We start from the raw sequence: 17,529 nt of genomic DNA, 5'->3' as shown, positions 1-17,529 counted from the left end.
ATATACATTGATTTTAGGATGAAAAAAATGTCAAATCCATACATAGTTATTTTCATGCTACACAATTTTTAAGAACTTGTATTCCTATTGGTCAGACACCTGACTTGTGCAACTCAAACAGAAATGAAAACATGGCTGTATTCATTGGGATATTTACTGGAGTAGACTTGGTAGGAGCGGTTATTGCATATGTCCAGTTCGGTTCCTGTGTCCGTACTGAGGGGTGGTCCATTGTACACAGGTGGTCAAAAGATAAAACACGATGAAAAGGAACATGTCCACTTACTATTTGAAAAGCAGGAGGAAAAAGCTGAAAAAACAAACAAAAAAACCCCACCACTTTCACATATGTGAATATATTTATAAAAGAAAGGCTTTTTTAAAAAGATTTACTTATTTATTTGAAAGGCAGCGTTACGCAGAGGCAGAGAGAGAGAGAGAGAGAGGGAGGGAGGGAGGGAGGGAGAGGCTTCCATAGACCGGTTCACTCTAAAATGACCACACTGGCCGGGACTGGGCCAGGCTGTAGCCAGGAACCAGGAGCTTCATCCAAGTGCCCCACATGGGCTCAGGGGCACAAGTACCTGAGCTGTCCTCAGCTGCTTTTCCCAGGCATGTTAGCAGAGAGCTGGGTGGGAAGTGGGGCAGCCAGGACTCAACCTAACACCCACATTGGATTTGGACATCACAGTCAGAGACTTAACCCACTGCACCACAGCAACAGTGCAGGCCCATAAGAAGGATTTTGAGGGAAATACACCATTGCCTGAGAGGCATAAATTTGTGAGTCAGGAAGAAGTGGTTAATTTTTCCTGTGAAACTTTCAGTTTTGGACATTTTATAATGGCATATATTATTGTTATTTTTTACAGGTTTATTTATTTTACTTGAAAGTCAGAGTTACACGGAGAGAGAAGGAGAGGCAGAGAGAAAGAGGGAGAGGGAGAGGGAGAGGGAGAGAGGGAAGTCTTCCATCTGCTGGTTCACTCCCCAGTTGGGTGCAATGGCTGGAGCTGCACCAATCCAAAGCCAGGAGCTAGGAGCCTGGGGCCTCTTCCGGGTCTTCCACGTGGATCCAGGGGCCCAAAGAGTTGGGCCATCTTCTACTGCTTTCCCAGGCCATAACAGAGAGTTGGATCGGAAGTGGAGCAGCTGAGCCTCGAACCGGCACTCGTATGGGATGCCGGCACTGCAGGCAGTGGCTTTACCTGCTACGCCACAGCGCAGGCCCCATTACTGTTATTTTTTAAAGTAAAAAATTAAAACACAAGGAAAGAAAAACTGGACCTATATATAAGTAGAACTTACTTTGCAAGGATATTTAAAATTTACCTACCTAGTTTTTGCTGTTGTAAGTGCTAATACATATAATTTTCCCTTGTTAACAGATCAATTCATCATCAAGTAAATATACTTGAAAGAAACTTAATAGAAATAAAAAATTTAAAGTAGTTACAATTTAAGCTATGTAAAAGTTCCTCAAAAAGGGAATCAAAATATGGTAAAAAAATAAAAAAACTCTTGAGAAATCCTTAAAAGATAAATTTTATCTATTTTTATTTGAAAGGCAAAGAGACAGAAAAAGATCTTTTGTTCCCTGGTTCACTCCCCAAATGCCTGCCATGGCCAGGGCTGGGCCAGACCAAAGTCAGGAGCCAGGAACTCAGTCTTTGCCACATTGGTGACAAGGTCTCAAGTACTTGAGCTGTCACCTGCTGCTTCCTGGGGTGCACGTTATCAGGAAGCTGGGCTTGGGAGTGAAGCTGGGACTGAAACCCAAGAACTTGTTCATTGGATGCCAACATCCCAGGCAACCTGTTAACCACGTACCAAATGCCTGCCCTAAAGATAAGTTTTAAACCTTAAGTTTTACTAGAAATGTAAGGAAGTTATGCTGGTTTCTAAAGAATAAAACGTAATATATATATATATGTGTGTGTGTGTGTGTGTGTATGTATCATATTATTTTATATATATAAGACTCAAGTACTTGGGACCCTGCCAGCCACATGGAATGAGTTCTTGGCTTCTGACTTTGCCCTGACCCAGCCTTGGTGTTGTAGGCATTTGGGAAGTAAACCAATTGATATACAGTCACTCTCTGTGTTTCAAGATTTCTATCACATCCTCTCAGATAAAAAAGAGTAAATAAATAAATAAATAATCTTCTTAATTTTTATTTATATAAGGTAAGCAAGTTTCAGGTATTTCATATAGGTAGATTTAGGAGCATAGTAATACTTCCCATCTTACCCTCCCTCTGGCCCATGCCCATACCCTACTTCTTTCTTCATTTCTTATTATTCCTTTCAATTTTTATAATGACATAATTTGAATTTAGCTTATAGTCATAAACCTAACCCTCCACTAAGTAAAGAATTTAACAAATAATAACAATAAAAACACTGTTCCTCAACAGTAGAGACAAGGGCTATAAATAATGATCAAATCTCAAACTATCAATTTGCTAATATACATTGCATTTTTTTTACTCCATCAGTTACCACAAATCAGGAAAAACATATTTGTCTTTTGAGGGCTGGCTTATTTCACTAAGTATAATGTTTTCCAGTTAACATCTATTTGGTTGCAGAAGACAGGAATTCATTCATTTTATGCATGAGTAGTATTCCATAGTGTATATATACCATATTTTCTTTATCCAATCATCAATTGATGGACATCTGGGTTGATTCCATGTCTTAGCTATTGTGAATTGAGCTACAGTAAACATGGGGGTGCAGACAACTCTTTCATATGCTGATTTCATTTCATTTGGGTTAATTCCCAGACATGGTATGGCTCAGTCATTTGGTAGATATATTTTCAAATTTCTAAGGAATCTCCATACTGTCTTTCACAATGGCAGTACTAGTTTACATTCCCACCAACGGTGTATTAGGATACCTTTTTCCTCACATCCTCACCAACATTTATGCTTTTTTTCTTTCTGTTTGAGAGCCATTCTAACTGGGTGAAGTGAAACCTGGTTTTAATTTGCATTTCCCTGATGGCTAGTGATCCTGAGCATTTTTCATGTGTTTGTTGCCCATTTTAATTTCATCCTTTGAAAAATACCTGTTCAAGTTCTTTGCCCATATCTTAACTGGATTGTTCTCTTTGTTGTTATTGAGTTTCTTGAGCACTTTATAGATTCTGATATAAATCTCTCTCTTTTTTAAAGTTACAGAGAGGAAGAGGCAGAGAGAGTCTTCCATCTGCTGGTTCACTCCCAAAAAAATGGCCACAATGGCTAGAACTGGGCTGATCGAAAGCCAGGAGCCAAGAGCTTCTTCCTGGTCTCCCATGTGCGTACAGGGGCCTGAGCACTTGAGCCATCTTCCATTGCTTTCCCAGACCATAACAGAGAGCTGGGTTGGAAGTGGAGCAGATGGTCTTGAACTGGCACCCATATGGAATGTAGGCACTGCAAGTGGTGGCTTTACCCGCTACGTGACAGTGCTGGCCCCCTGGATATAATTCTTTATCAGTTGCACAGTTGCAGATATTTTCTCCCGTTCTTTGGTTGCCTATTCACTTTGCTGAGTGCTTCCTTTGCTGTGTAGAAGCTTCCTAGCTTGATGTAATCCTATTTGTCCAGTTTTGCTTCGATTGTCTGTGCTTCTGGGGTCTTTTCTAAGAAGTCTGTCTACGCTAATGTCTTACAGAGTTTTCCTGATTATTCTTCACTATTTAATGGTATCAGATTGTAGCTTTAAATCCTTGATCCATTTTGAGTTGATTTTTGTAAAGGTATAGGGTAGGAGTCTTGTTAGAGATCAGCAGGGTCCTGGGTAAGGAGGCCAATCTCTGACCCACCTTCATTCTTATATTCCAGCAGGCCAGCCCAGAATCTTCCCATAGTGCTGATCATATTCACATGATTTTTGCCTTCTATGATATCTTAGGTTAATTGACCAGAGTTAGATGTACACACACACACACACACATTCAAGAGGATAAAATGTTTTTCTTAAAGTTATCTAATAAGTGTGCATCCTCTTACACTGAGAGGCAGCCTAATATCAGGCTCAAGAGCCCAGACTCTGGAACACATTTGCCTGGGGCTCATGTCCCCTGTCTACAACTTACTACCTGCATGGTCTTGAGCAAGTTATATAACCTCCCTATGCCTCAATTATCTCCCTGTCTGTAAGGATTAAGATTGTTAAAGTATGTAAGGTTCTTAGAAGAATGCCTGGCACGTATTTCATAGTGTAAAATAAATTTTATATTATAAAATATAAATACTTTATAACTTAGCTATTATTGTTCTCTTATTCATAGTTAATATATTTACTTATTTAAAAGTTAATTATTTTGCATATGAAATCAACAACTTTTACATTCATTAATTACTGTGGTGCTTTACTCTTGTAATTTTAATAAGTGCATTTATAATTCAGTAGACATGATAACATTTTAACATTTAAGTCACATTAGAAGATTTTTCACTCCCTGTTACATATAAAATGATTATTTATATTTGAAAATTAATGTTTAGATATTGAATATATGTTCAAGTACAAATGTGGGTTGTATTAATGACCTTGTTAGTCTGGATGGACATGGATGATGGTAACCTGTATAATCATGTGATCTCTAATATACCTAAATTCAAGGGTGCCAGCAATTACTTTGAAGTAAGTATTCAGCTATTGTGTAATCCCTGGCTGATTTCAAATGCATCTGAATTAAAAACTGGGATGAAGGCCAGACTTTGGCACATCTCCGCTGTGTACCAGGTATTCTTTTAGAAAGCCCTTTTTGTGAATTATTCAATTTCAATAGTTTCTTTGAAAAGGATACAAACTTACTGTCATCTCATAGATAAGGAAACAGAGGCATAGAGAGTTCGTCAGCTTGCTCAAGGACTACCAATGAGTGGCTGAATCAAGATCCAAACACAGGGGCTGCGGCATAGCAGGTTAAGCTGCCGCCTGCAGTGTCAGCATCCCATATGGATTCATATCCTGGCTGCTCTACTTCGGATCCAGCTCCCTGCTGGTGTTCCTGGCAAGGTGGCAGAAGGTGGCCCAAACGCTTGGGCCCTTACACCCATGTGGGAGACTCTGATGAAGCTCCTAGTTCCTGGCTTCAACCTGGCCCAGCCCTGGTCATTGCCAGCATTTGGGGAATGAACCAATAGATAGTAGTGCGTGCTCTCTCTCTCTCTCTCTCTCTCTCACTCTTGCTCTCTTTCTCTCTCTCTCTCTCTGTGACTCTGCCTTTCAAATCAATCAATATATCCTTAAAAAATCCAAATGCATGGGTCAACATTATGACATAGTGGAGAAAACTGCTGCCCACAGCTGTAGCATCCCAAATGGGAGCTGGTTCATGTCCTGGCTGCTCTGATTAAGCTCCCCATTAATGGCCTGGGAAAAAACAGAGAAATATGGCCCAAGTACTTGGGTCCCTGCCACGCCAGTGGGAGACCTGGATGAAGCTCTTGGCTCCTGGCTTTGGCCTTGCCCACCCTTGACCATTGTGGCCAACTGGGGAATGAACTAGTGGATGGAAAATTCATTCTCTCTCTGTCTCTGTCTCTGTCTCTGTCTCTCTCTCTCTCTTTCTCATTTTCCTTGTCTCTGTAACTCTGTCTTTCAAGCAAAATAAATGAATCTTTGAAAAAAAATGATTTCAATGCAGGAGTCAAGCATTTAGACTAGCATTTAAGATACCCATGTCTTATATCTCAGTATCTGTGTTCAATTCCTGGCTCTGGCTCCTGACTCCAGCTTCCTGTTATTGCAGACCCTGGGAAGCATCAGTGATGAATCTAGTAGTTTAGATCCTATCACCCATGTGGGAGACCTACATTAAGTTCCCAGTTCCTGACTTTGGTCCAGCCCTGTCCTGGCTGTTGCAAGAATTTGGGGACTGAATCAGCACATGGGAGTTCTCTCTCTCTCTCGTTTTCAAATTTAAAATAATAATAACTATTATTATTATAAAAATCATCGTATTGTAATCCATTTGGCTACAGAGCCCAGTTTTCCCCACTAAGCTCAGTGTCTTGCCAGCACTGTGATGAGTATTTTGCTTGCCTTAGTGCACGTCTTTTGTAGTAGGCTCTACTCCGTTCTGATTTTATAGATGTATGGACTTGGGTTGAGAGTGATTTTCATAATGTCACAGAGCTGATGGTGAGCTTTGTCTGCTAGCCTGCTCTCCATGGGGCAAAGAACATGATATTCTTCATGCTCTCTGCTCTTGGGATTCGATCATGAGTTCTGTGCTTCCTTTCTAACCCATGCACATCTCCCAAACGTGGTATTGAGATTTTTACATATTTAAAAAATGCATTATACCCAACATTTGCATTAATTTGAATAGCTTGGTTTAGAGGCAAAGAGGAGTGTCTTCTTAAGAGTCTATGTTGCACTCATTGTCATTCTGCTAACACAAAGTGGTTTTTCATTATCATTTCCTAATTATTTAGTGGTAACTGATCCAACAGATTTCTGATGTTACAAACTGATTTATCATTAATAGATTTAATAGTGTGTCATCAGTTTTACGTACAGACCATTTTAATTTCCTTTTCTGAGTAACTTTCTTAAGTTTTGGTGTTGCATTCATTCTGTCCTCTGATCAGTGAGTGACATTCCCTGTGGGATCTGGTTCTGACCTCAGCCAGGCTCATGCAGTTTCTTTTCCTTTCCTCTTCAGGCACATAGGAAGCTCTTAATCAGGAATGTTGATGAAACTCTTGGAATTTTTTTAAGAACTAGTTTTTATGACAAAAAGACGGTCTTGGTAGCTCTTTTTCATCACCAGTATCAAGAGTTTGTTAAGCTGAAAGTGTCAAAGATGGTGCAGTTTTTAAGTCTGGTCTGCACTTTATATAAAAGCTAACTGATTTCTTTTTAATTTTTTTTTTTTTTTGACAGGCAGAGTGGATAGTGAGAGAGAGAGAGAGAGAGAGAGAAAGGTCTTCCTTTTGCCGTTGGTTCACTCTCCAATGGCCGCTTGCGGCCGGCGCATCGTGCTGATCCGAAGCCAGGAGCGAGGTGCTTCTCCTGGTCTCCCATGGGGTGCAGGGCCCAAGCACTTGGGCCATCCTCCACTGCCTTCCCGGGCCATAGCAGAGAGCTGGCTTGGAAGAGGGGCAACCGGGATAGAATCCGGCTCCCCAACCGGGACTAGAACCCGGTGTGCCAGCGCCGCAAGGCGGAGGATTAGCCTAGTGAGCCACGGCGCCAGCCATACTGATTTCTTTTTAAAGCAAATCCTAGAGCCGGTGCCGTGGCTCAACAGGCTAATCCTCCGCCTAGTGGCGCCGGCACACCGGGTTCTAGTCCCGGTCGGGGTGCCGGATTCTGTCCCGGTTGCCCCTCTTCCAGGCCAGCTCTCTGCTGTGGCCCGGGAAGGCACTGGAGGATGGCCCAAGTGCTTGGGCCCTGCACCTCATGGAAGACCAGGAGAAGCACCTGCCTCCTGCCTTCGGATCGGCGCGGTGTGCTGACCGCAGTGTGCCAGTTGCAGCGGCCATTGGAGGGTGAACCAATGGCAAAGGAAGACCTTTCTCTCTGTCTCTCTCTCTCACTGTCCACTCTGCCTGTCCAAAAAAAAAAAAAAAAAAAAGCAAATCCTAGTTTATCTATCACCAGATAAACATGTGGAAAAAGAAATCTCTGAATCAACAGTGATTTGGGAGGAAAAAATAAGTGGAAGCTTATATTGTGATGGCTTATGTCATTCTGAGATTTAGAACAAAGAGAACTGTTTCTCAAGATGTCAATCAATTAAAAGCTTGACATATGGGAAATTAAACAGTCTCTTAAGAACATTCTAAATAGTCCACCTGTCACTACTCGCTTGTTGTACTTGTGGTTCATTTCCTAAGATATAGTCATTAGCGTCATTAGATAGCTAAAAGGTTGTGTTTCCTCTATTCTGTGTTTGTTTTTTTTTAACTTGTAAATTATAAAGCACACACCTAGTATTTTTCAGCTAAGTCACGGAAGCAGTTTGTCTAAATGACATACACTATAATACAATTTAACTCTCATTACACCTTATAAAACCGGAGCACATTTCTTTTCTGAATGTAACTCCCTTATCAATGAACCTGTTCACATGTTTTTTTGTCACAAATGACAACTGTGTCTCAAGACTCCTTCTGAAGGTTGGTAGTCAGTCCCAAGTCTCCAGATTTTACAATATGTCTGGCTGTGTTCATGTAAATATTGGTGAACACAGTGGATCTGATTGGTTAATTTTGTGACATTTAAAATAATTCTGTGATGAAAATACAACATTTAAAATATATGCAACCAAGCTACAAGCTTCTGGCTGGAGGAATGAATAGGTTCAAGTTTTATTGTTTGTGGTTCTCAAAATGCCCACTTACACTTTGGTCAGATCAGTATTTTTATGCATAATAACTACAATTGCCATTCAGTTGTTCTGTGAATCAGTAAAATGACAATTGCATATCTCTCGGGTATTTGGCAGAGATTTCTTAAGGCAAGTGTTTTGTGTACACTTGAGAGCTGTGAATTACGCTCACTATTAATTTTATATTGCCTAGATGGTTGGGAATGTACTCAGGGTATGGGGTACAATGACTCGTAAGAATAGCTCAGGCCAGGATGATCCTGCCACCTTCTGTCCTACTGATGGCACAACTAAGTGGACTCTAGGGAGGGGAAGGGGTTGTGCAGAGTTGGTTACAGAGCTTCACAGTGGGCCTCCCTGCAACGTGGTGGTACCTCTTTCCCATGCTTCTGTTGTGCCTCTTGTTTTCATCAGCCTAACAGAAGGATGGCAAAAAAAAGAATGTAGTTAACAAATGGTCTTGTTGAGTCACTGTTGAGAATGCTCAAGGCAGGCAGATTGTTAGGGAGACATCCCATTGGGAGTAGAGAGGATGGCTGTTGTCCACATTTGATTCCCTGGTGGCTGTGAGGTCAGCTTTTCCCCTTTTGTAAGGGGGTAGATGTCTGAAAGGGGCCCACAAGCAGCAGTGGCTTCCCAGGAAGGAGTGACACGTGCCCTGCAGGTCACGGTTACAGCAGGTGGCGTCGGTGCTAAGGAGCACTGTTACTGTGATGATGGCACTTCCCACAGAGGCTCCTGGAGGTCACTTAGTTTTCCAGAGACTTCTATCTTCCCCATTCCATGGGGCTTTTCCTGGGAGCTGGAAGAGTAGTATAACCTAGTGATTTGATTCTTGGGGTTTGAGATCAAATTTTAAAGGACAAATAATAACAAAAGTTCTCCTACTGAGGAAGCAGAGTGCAGAGTGCGTTGTTTTGGTTTTGGTTCTTGGGGAGAAATCGCAGGGTGGCATTTGTGGGCTGTGAAGTCATGTTGTGGGTCGCACCAGCGTCAGTTTATCCATTGTGTGATATGAAGTTGAGTAGGAAACGTGAGTGCTGTCTACTTGCACACTTGTTCACAGACAGAAATACATGGTTTCATGAAACTTTTATGTAAATAAACATACCAGCACATGCATAATGGGTCACATGGTATGACACAAAGTGTTATGAGTTACAGTCAAAAATGTGAAAAAGACTGATGTTGGGGGCCGGTGCCATGACGCAATAGGTTAATCCTCTGCCTGCAGTGATGGCATCCCATATGGGCGCCAATTCTATTCTCGGCTGCTCCACTTGTGATCCAGCTCTCTGCTATGGCCTTGGAAAGTAGTAGAAAATGGCCCAAGTGCTTGGGCCCCTGTACCCGCATGGGAGACCAGGAAGAAGAACCTGACCCCTGGCTTCAGATCAGCATAACTCTGGCTGTTGCGGCCATTTGGGGAATGAACCAACGGTAGGAAGACCTTTCTCTCTGTCTCTCCCTCTCACTGTCTGTAACTCTAACTCTCAAATAAATAAATAAATAAATATCTTAAAAAAAAAAAAGACTGATGTTGGAGCCTTGCATTTGGAGCTTGAAAGTGAAGACTAAATTTCCCCTGGCTATCAGATACTGTTCCAGGGCTGCTTTGGTGAGTTCACTCTGCTCTCTGTTTCTTCAGGTTTTTGTTGTGGTGAGGATTTAATCAGATCAGGTATACTGAGATCCTGGTCCAGGCACAGATGGCATATGTTATTCTTCTGCCTTCTTGCTTTTTTTTTTTTTATCTGAAAGGTAGAATTACAGAGAGGGATAGACAGAGATCTTTCATCTAATGGTCACCCCCAAATGGCCGCAATGGAACCAGGTCTCTCACATCGGTACAGGGGCCCAAGTACTTGTCCCAGGTACATTAGCATGGAGCTGGATTGGAAGTAGAGCAGTCGGGACTTGAGCTCGTGCCCATATGGGATGTGAGCACTGCAGATGGAGGCTTAATCCACTACACCACAGTGCCGGCCCTAGCCTTCTCTTCTTCTTGAGATCTATTAGTATTACATGGTGGTTCCCAGGTGAGGATGCACCAGACCCTCTGCATTTTCTCCTTGATGAGGAGCCAGTGCTGTCCATACTCAGAGTTCCTAGGAGGCCTGTCCAGTCACCATGATCATGTTTGTTCTTTCTTTTTTTTTTAAAATGTATCTATATTTTTGAAAGACAGAGTTCAGAGAGGGAGGGAGGGAGGGAGAGAGATCTTCCTTTTGCAGGTTCACTCCCCAAATGGCCGCAAAGGCTAGGGCTGGCCCAGGTAGAAACCGGGCACCAGGAACTTCATCTGGGTCTCTCACAATGGGGATCAAGGGCCCAAGAACTTGGGCCATCTTCTGCTGCTTTCCCAGACAGGTAGCAGGGAGCTGGATCAGAAACAGAGCAGGTGGGACACAAACTAATCTGCAGTCAGATTAGATGCCAGCATCTTAGGCAGCAGCTTAATCCTCTGTGCCCCAGCGCCATGGTTGTCGTTCTGTGTCAATGCAGGAGCTTCCCACTTTGCTTTCTCATTTTCCTCTACAACACCATTTTATGTTCAAAGAGATTGTCTTCTTTATTATCTTTGGGATGAAAACCCAGAGATATTTTCCACAATCCTTTCTTTCCGTTTGCCTACTTGTAACTATTTATTCATTTATTTGGAAGGCAGAATGACAGAGAGAAACAGAGAAAAAGATCTTCCATCTGCTGGTTCACTCCTAAATGAACACAATAGCTGGGGCTGAACCCAGCCAAAGCCAAGAGCCTGGAACTCCATCTGGGTCTCCCATGTGGGTGGCAGGGGCCCAAGAAGTTGAGCCATCTGCTGCCTTCCTAAGTATGTTAGCAGGAAGCCTGATTGGAAGTGGAAGAACAAGGACTCCAACCACCACCCCTATATGGGACGTTGACATTGAAAGTAGCAACGTAACCTGCTGTGCCACAATAGCAGCCCCTTGTTTTACCTGCTGTTGAGGAAAAATATCTGTTTGAGGACCCTGGATGCTGTTTTGCATGGCTCGTCTGCTACAAAGTTAAGCCTGTGCTGTCTAGAGTAGACTGCAGATCAGAGCAGGCCCATACCTTGTTTGTTCCTGGTCCATGAACACTATAGAAGTTGACAGCAGAAAATTCTCATATGAATTTGATGGATGAATTTCATATTTATTTTATCAAATACTCCTGATCACAAGTTCAAAGCATACATTTTTTTGTGCCTTTCTAATTCATTTCTGTAGCTATTCATGTTTATTGTATTGTACACAAATTTGGTTTGAAATGCACTGGAAATCTTCAAAAATAGTAATCTTTCCTTATCGATTGGGAAGCACTGCTGTAGTGGGCAGTTATAACTGGTTGTTTCTGCGTATGTCCCAAGAAGCACGAACGGCCATGACAGCCAGAGTCGGGCTGTGCACCACCATGATGAAACTTTTAAACAATCTATATAGCTTTTGGATTCTAAATCCACAAGCTTGAGTTACGGTCCTAGAGGAAAAAATGAAGGCATACAGCCCAAGGGCTGGAAAGACCAATGATCTGTATGCTTTTGCACAAACTGAGATGCTGAAAAAGTGAATTCCATAATGGCTTGAACATTCACAAAATGCAGTTTCTCTGTCAGCCAAAGTCCTGAGTGACATACACCACTCATTCTTCCTGCTGGCTAACAGAATGCACTCCCTTTTGTGTTGTGTGGCTGAAGTTTCTCAAGTGTAGGATGAGGATTCATGCAGTTCCTTTGCCTTTGCAAATCTTTGTTCTCTGTCACAGCAATGCAAATGTTACGGATGGGCCAGAAAGGAGTTAACTAATTCTATGTAGTTATTACTACTGTCGCCAGCAGTGATGGAAGCCAGTCTCATCACAAGCATTTGATTATGGTAAATTTAATTCACCCAAAGATTTGAGCATGTGAACATTGCGTATTCCCATAAGAGACTTTTCCTTTTCAGTAAACCAAAATAATTATTCTTAAAAACCTTCCAAGTGTGCATCTGAACATTGTCTCTTTGGAAGCTGACCTCCTCACGTGGAGCTCATTTCTTTTGCCGGGAATGTTATATTCTCTACTTACGTGCCAGTGACTTAAGGGTGTTTTTGTTATCTGAACACAAACAGAACTTCTATGCCAATTTGAGTTATGATTGCTTTTATTTATTTGCCCAGTTGGGGTGCTTTTTGTAGAGGGAAAAATTGAGGTAAGGAAGCAACTACAGAGGGAGACCCAATTACTCTTTGAAAATGCATTCCCTCCCAGTCAAAACATTGAAGTAGAAAGTGAGCATTAAAATTCAGCCATATAGGGATATTTCAAAAGCAAACACAATAGTCCAAAATTGAATATAAATGTTTTGCATTTTTTAATTCTTTAAACATTGGTTGGTGGGCTGACTTTCTTTTCATAACAGATGGGTGATAAATTCAAACCATTGAAAACCATCTCTTCGCTCCCTTTGCTGGTCCTTTATTGACTTTACCAGAGTCAGAGCTACTAGATGTTGCTAAACATGAATGTTCACATTTGCTTTTCTAAACTCATTGGGAAACTGCAGCCCAGCACTGTCAAGAAGCACTTGTGTGGGTGGCAATGAAAAACCTTCTCTATCTCAAAGCTGCGAACGAAGCCCTGATGGCCACACTGTGAAATAGATACCCTCCCCCACAAATGCAGCAGCAACATTGAGCTGAAGATTTTGTCATCTGTCAATACAAGTGTTCCTATCTCAGAAAGGAAGTAAATTTGAAAAGTACCACTTAGCTGTATTAGGACAGGGCCAAGAGCATTGTGAGGTGGACAAGGAGAAACAGAGATAATAGATGGCAGAGAATGGCTTGGGATTCCTAGAGTGCAGGCATAGAACACTCCACTCCATAGGAGGTGGGAGGAAGCAGAGCAATCCTGATGATAATCACCAGCATTTGTTGGGCTCGAGCTTTGTGCAAGTTTTGTATTTAGTGCCTTCATGTGGTAAGACTGGGAGTGCAGTAGAGCACTTGGGCCCTGCACCCGCATAGGAGACCAGGAGAAGCACCTGACTCCAGGCTTCGGATAAGCGCGGTGCGCCAACCGCAGCACACCGGCCGTGGCAGCCACTGGAGGGTGAACCAACGGAAAAGGAAGAACTTTCTCTCTGTCTCTCTCTCTCTCACTGTCCACTCTGCCTGTCAAAATAAAGGGAAAAGGGCCAAGGGCCAGCGCCGCGGCTCACTAGGCTAATCCTCCGCCTTGTGGCGCCGGCACACCGGGTTCTAGTCCCGGTCGGAGCGCCGGATTCTGTCCCGGTTGCCCCTCTTCCAGGCCAGCTCTCTGCTGTGGCCCGGGAGTGCAGTGGAGGATGCACCAAGTGCTTGGGCCCTGCACCCCATGGGAGACCAGGAGAAGCACCTGGCTCCTGCCTTCGGATCAGCGTGGTGTGCCGGCCGCAGCGGGCTGGCCGCGGCGGCCACTGGAGGGTGAACCAACGGCAAAAGGAAGGCCTTTCTCTCTGTCTCTCTCTCACTGTCCACTCTGCCTGTCAAAAAAAAAGAAAGAAAAAGAAAAAAGAAAAAAAAAGACATCCACATCCCATATTGGAGTGCCTGAGTTTGATACCAGGCTCTGGTTTCCGACTCCAGCTTCCTGCCATTGCAGACTTGAGAGACAGCCATGACAGCTCAAGTGATTGTTTTCTTGCCACCCATATGGGATACTGGGTTTGAGTTCCTTGCTCCCAACTTTGGTTCCAGATGGGGATGTTGTGGGCATTAGCAGGTGGGAGCTCTGTCTTCCTCTCAAATAAATAAAACATTTTTTAAAAATCCTTAAAATAAAAACAAAAAAACCCATGCAGCTTTTATAGCCAAAGAAGCAGCAAAACAGTGACAACCCTAATAAAAATACTGGCCCGTTAACTGCTGTCTGGCACAGCATGCCACTGAGCTGGTCCTCACCCCAGACCATAGGACTCCAGCTCTTACCCTCTGTAGAGCTCCTTGCAGTCATTCCCTTCTTGTGGAGACAGCTTTGTGCCGCCCTAGAAGCATGGTGCACGGTTTGTCTTCTTCATCAGTCATTTTGGGTTTTTCCCTTTTGAACACAAAGGAAAGGGCTAGAGGCTTCAGAGTGTCTTCATCTGTTCTTGCAGTTACCCAGGGAGCTTAACTGAGTGGAAAAAGAAATTGGCTCTTGAAACCACTAAACTTGTTGCCACTCCTTGCACTAAAGGAAGGCACTTCTGTGGCGTGTTTAGCTTTGTTTAAAGGCCATCATATGTTGATAAAAGCTTCAAGAGCAAAATTTCCTTTGATCACTTTATAAAATTAATGCACTGCAAAACATTACACGGAAGCCAAAGGGACTTCTGTGTAGCTGGCATGTCAGTCCTCCCTCTGCTAATCCTTTTTGAGCTTATATGCATAACAAAAGAACGCCTTTGCAAACAGACTGTTCTGACTCACACAGGGAAAAAAGGAGGAGAAAGGATTACAAAGTTAGGGGCATTTGAGGGTTTGTAACTTGGATGACACCTGCATTTCACCTTGACCACAACACAGGAACTTCTGTGTACGTTAGACAGCTCAGAAAACTGCCTGGAAGAGCATTTTGTGCCAGAATCCAGCATGGTGGATTAAGCATTGGAGTGCTGTTTTGAAGCCAGGAAAATAATACTTTAGGAAACTCAAGTGATTTCCTGAACAGTGATGGTAGAGCAGTGCCCAGTGTATGACAGGCTCCTCTGGGCTTCAGCCAGGCCTGCTTCACAGGTTATGGGTGTCATCATGTTTCCAGTTACAGTAACAAAGTACCCGAGACTGGGTACTTAATAAGGAAGAGGCCTCTTTAGCTCACAGTTCAGGAGATCCTGGAGCAGGACTCTGGCAACTGCTCAGCTCTGGTGAGGGCCTCGTGGCGACGACGTCACAATGGCGGGAGCGTGCAGAAGAGGAACTTGGGGAGGTGCTCAGCCCCCTTTTAACAACCCCTTCTCTGAGGAACTAGTCCAGTACCACAAGGCCTGAGGCTGGTACCTCCGTGATCTAGTGGCCTTTTACTAGGCCCCATCTCTGGAAGGTTCTACCTCCTCCTCAGCGTCACTACACTGAGAACCAAGCTTCCAGCACACGAGGCTTTGTAGTAGCACACACTCAATCCTTACCCAAACCGTAACAATGGGCACCATGTGGTTTTGCCATCCTATGCTTATTGCCATGATGAGCACACTTCATTGCCCAAGTGTAACTGATGGAAACAAGGCAAGAAATAATATCCTTGGCAGTGTGGCAATACTGAAGGTTTTGGTGATTCACAGGTGGCCTCAAGGTCATATCAGGCCACAGCCCCACTGGTAGGAATAGCCATGGTAACTTTATTGCACATAATAGAGCCCCAAATGATACAATGTGGACTCAGTCAGCTATACTGGAGCAACAGCAGAAAAATACGATCAACCATGAACTCATACTATGAACACCAGCAGCCTGCTTCAGAGTTGTGATGAGGTTGACCAACTGTACATGTGTTTGAAGACTTCATGCTTTGTCAGCTCTAACCAAAGCAAATTTTTTCAGCGATTTTCTGTTGCCTCACACTTCTTTCTCTGCCCCAACTCTTTCTTAAATCATGTGTGAAGTTCTTCCATTTTATTGGAGTGTATGTTCCATGGATAAACCTTCCCTTGTGGCTTGGCTTTTATATTTCCAGGTGTATACCATTCATCTCTTTAAAAATTGCTTGGTTTTAAAGTGTCTTCAAGAATTTCCCTCCAGTGCTGTAGAGGGGCTTGCTTTTTTTCTATACGAATATGCTCAGTTGGCACAGGAAGAAACATGGGGTTGTTGGAGTGTGGAAGGATGAGTCATGGGCTGGAAACTCGGGCTCAAAGTTCTGGTTTTGCCACTAACTCATCCTAAAACTTGGATAAGCTGCTTCTGTGATCCCATTCTTGTTTATCTTCAGTGGCATTTAAGCCAGCTTACCTCATGTAAGGACGCTGTGACAGTAACAGCCATAAGCAAATGGAATGTAATATTGATCCTTTAATAATCGCCTGTTAATTTGTAAAGGATATCTAAATTTTTATTTGTCCCTTGCAGTAATTCTCTGGGAAAGGTGATTTTCCTGTCTTGCTATTTGGGAATTGTAGCATGTGGACTCAATAAAAGTTCTGCTCTTTTTTTCGTACTGTATGTGTTTATTCATAGGTATAAATGAGTAAACACTGAAATGTTTGTACATACAAAATTACCATCGTGGACATTGGGATTCACAATAAGGGACATTTGAAAGGGAATACTCAACTGGGGGAAAGAGCCTGCTTGTCCAGTAGGAATTGGGAGGCCAGCCGCACCTGGACAGTACTTGTTTTCTTCTATTTTTATATTCCAAATTTAGATAAAATTCCAACTTAGAGGTTCAATATACTTTTTCTCTGTTAAGAACTTGCAATACCCTTTTGTCTCTTTTATCTTAGAACATTTTGCTTTTATCTTTTCTGTGGTATATACAATTCATATAATTATTTCAGTTGATGTTTCTTTTGATCTTGGACATGAGAAGGACTCAGGTGCCAGGAGAACTTGAATCCATCTGGAAACTCTTCAACATTTGTTGCTGCTCAATGCTCAGGGTGTCAAGATAGGAGGAGTTCCTAGAGAACACTGTGGGGATGGTCACCCTCCAGTGGGGCAGTGAGCATTTGGACACATCCAGTTGTAAAACTGCCCCCACTGTCCAGGACAAGTAAACCGTCACAGCATCAGGTAGAGGCAGTGGTGCCCAAGGCAGGACCCCACAGAGTATCGTAGGGGCCAGTGGAGATTCCACAAGCCAGACTGCACCACAGTCTCAACACGGCTGTGTTACCTAATGGTAGTGCCATTGTAGGGTGCTGCTCTGCAGTGGAGCCTCTGAGAGGATGTGTACCTTCTTTGTGCTGCTCTGTGTGGCAGCAACCAAGTCATGTGTGGCCCTGGAGCTCGTGACACTTGGCTGATGGGCTGCGGACCTGGATGTCTGGTCATGTGGCACTTTTATTCATTTCTACCTAAGCAACCATGTGTAGCTAGCGACTACCAGGTAGATGGGGGAGATCTACAGATACTAGGCTGCATTTCTGTTAATTAGGTGACATCTAGGGAATTGCAGTAACATCCGGGGACTTCTCCATTCACTGACTCTGGAGTGAATTGGGGCAGGTGGTAGGA

General features: G+C 43.2%; 1 protein-coding gene across 2 annotated transcripts in view; it reads left to right on the top strand.

Moving 5' to 3' along the window:
- PTPRM (protein tyrosine phosphatase receptor type M) overlaps nt 1-17,529 on the top strand; it is an 884,602-nt gene that overhangs the window by 313,816 nt on the left and 553,257 nt on the right. The gene's annotated exons all lie outside the window — the stretch shown is intronic.

Source organism: Lepus europaeus, chromosome 9 (assembly GCF_033115175.1).
Source record: "Lepus europaeus isolate LE1 chromosome 9, mLepTim1.pri, whole genome shotgun sequence".
Lineage (NCBI taxonomy): Eukaryota > Metazoa > Chordata > Mammalia > Lagomorpha > Leporidae > Lepus > Lepus europaeus.
The sequence above is the reverse complement of the archived record's forward strand: the minus strand, read 5'-3'. Positions and strand labels throughout refer to the sequence as shown.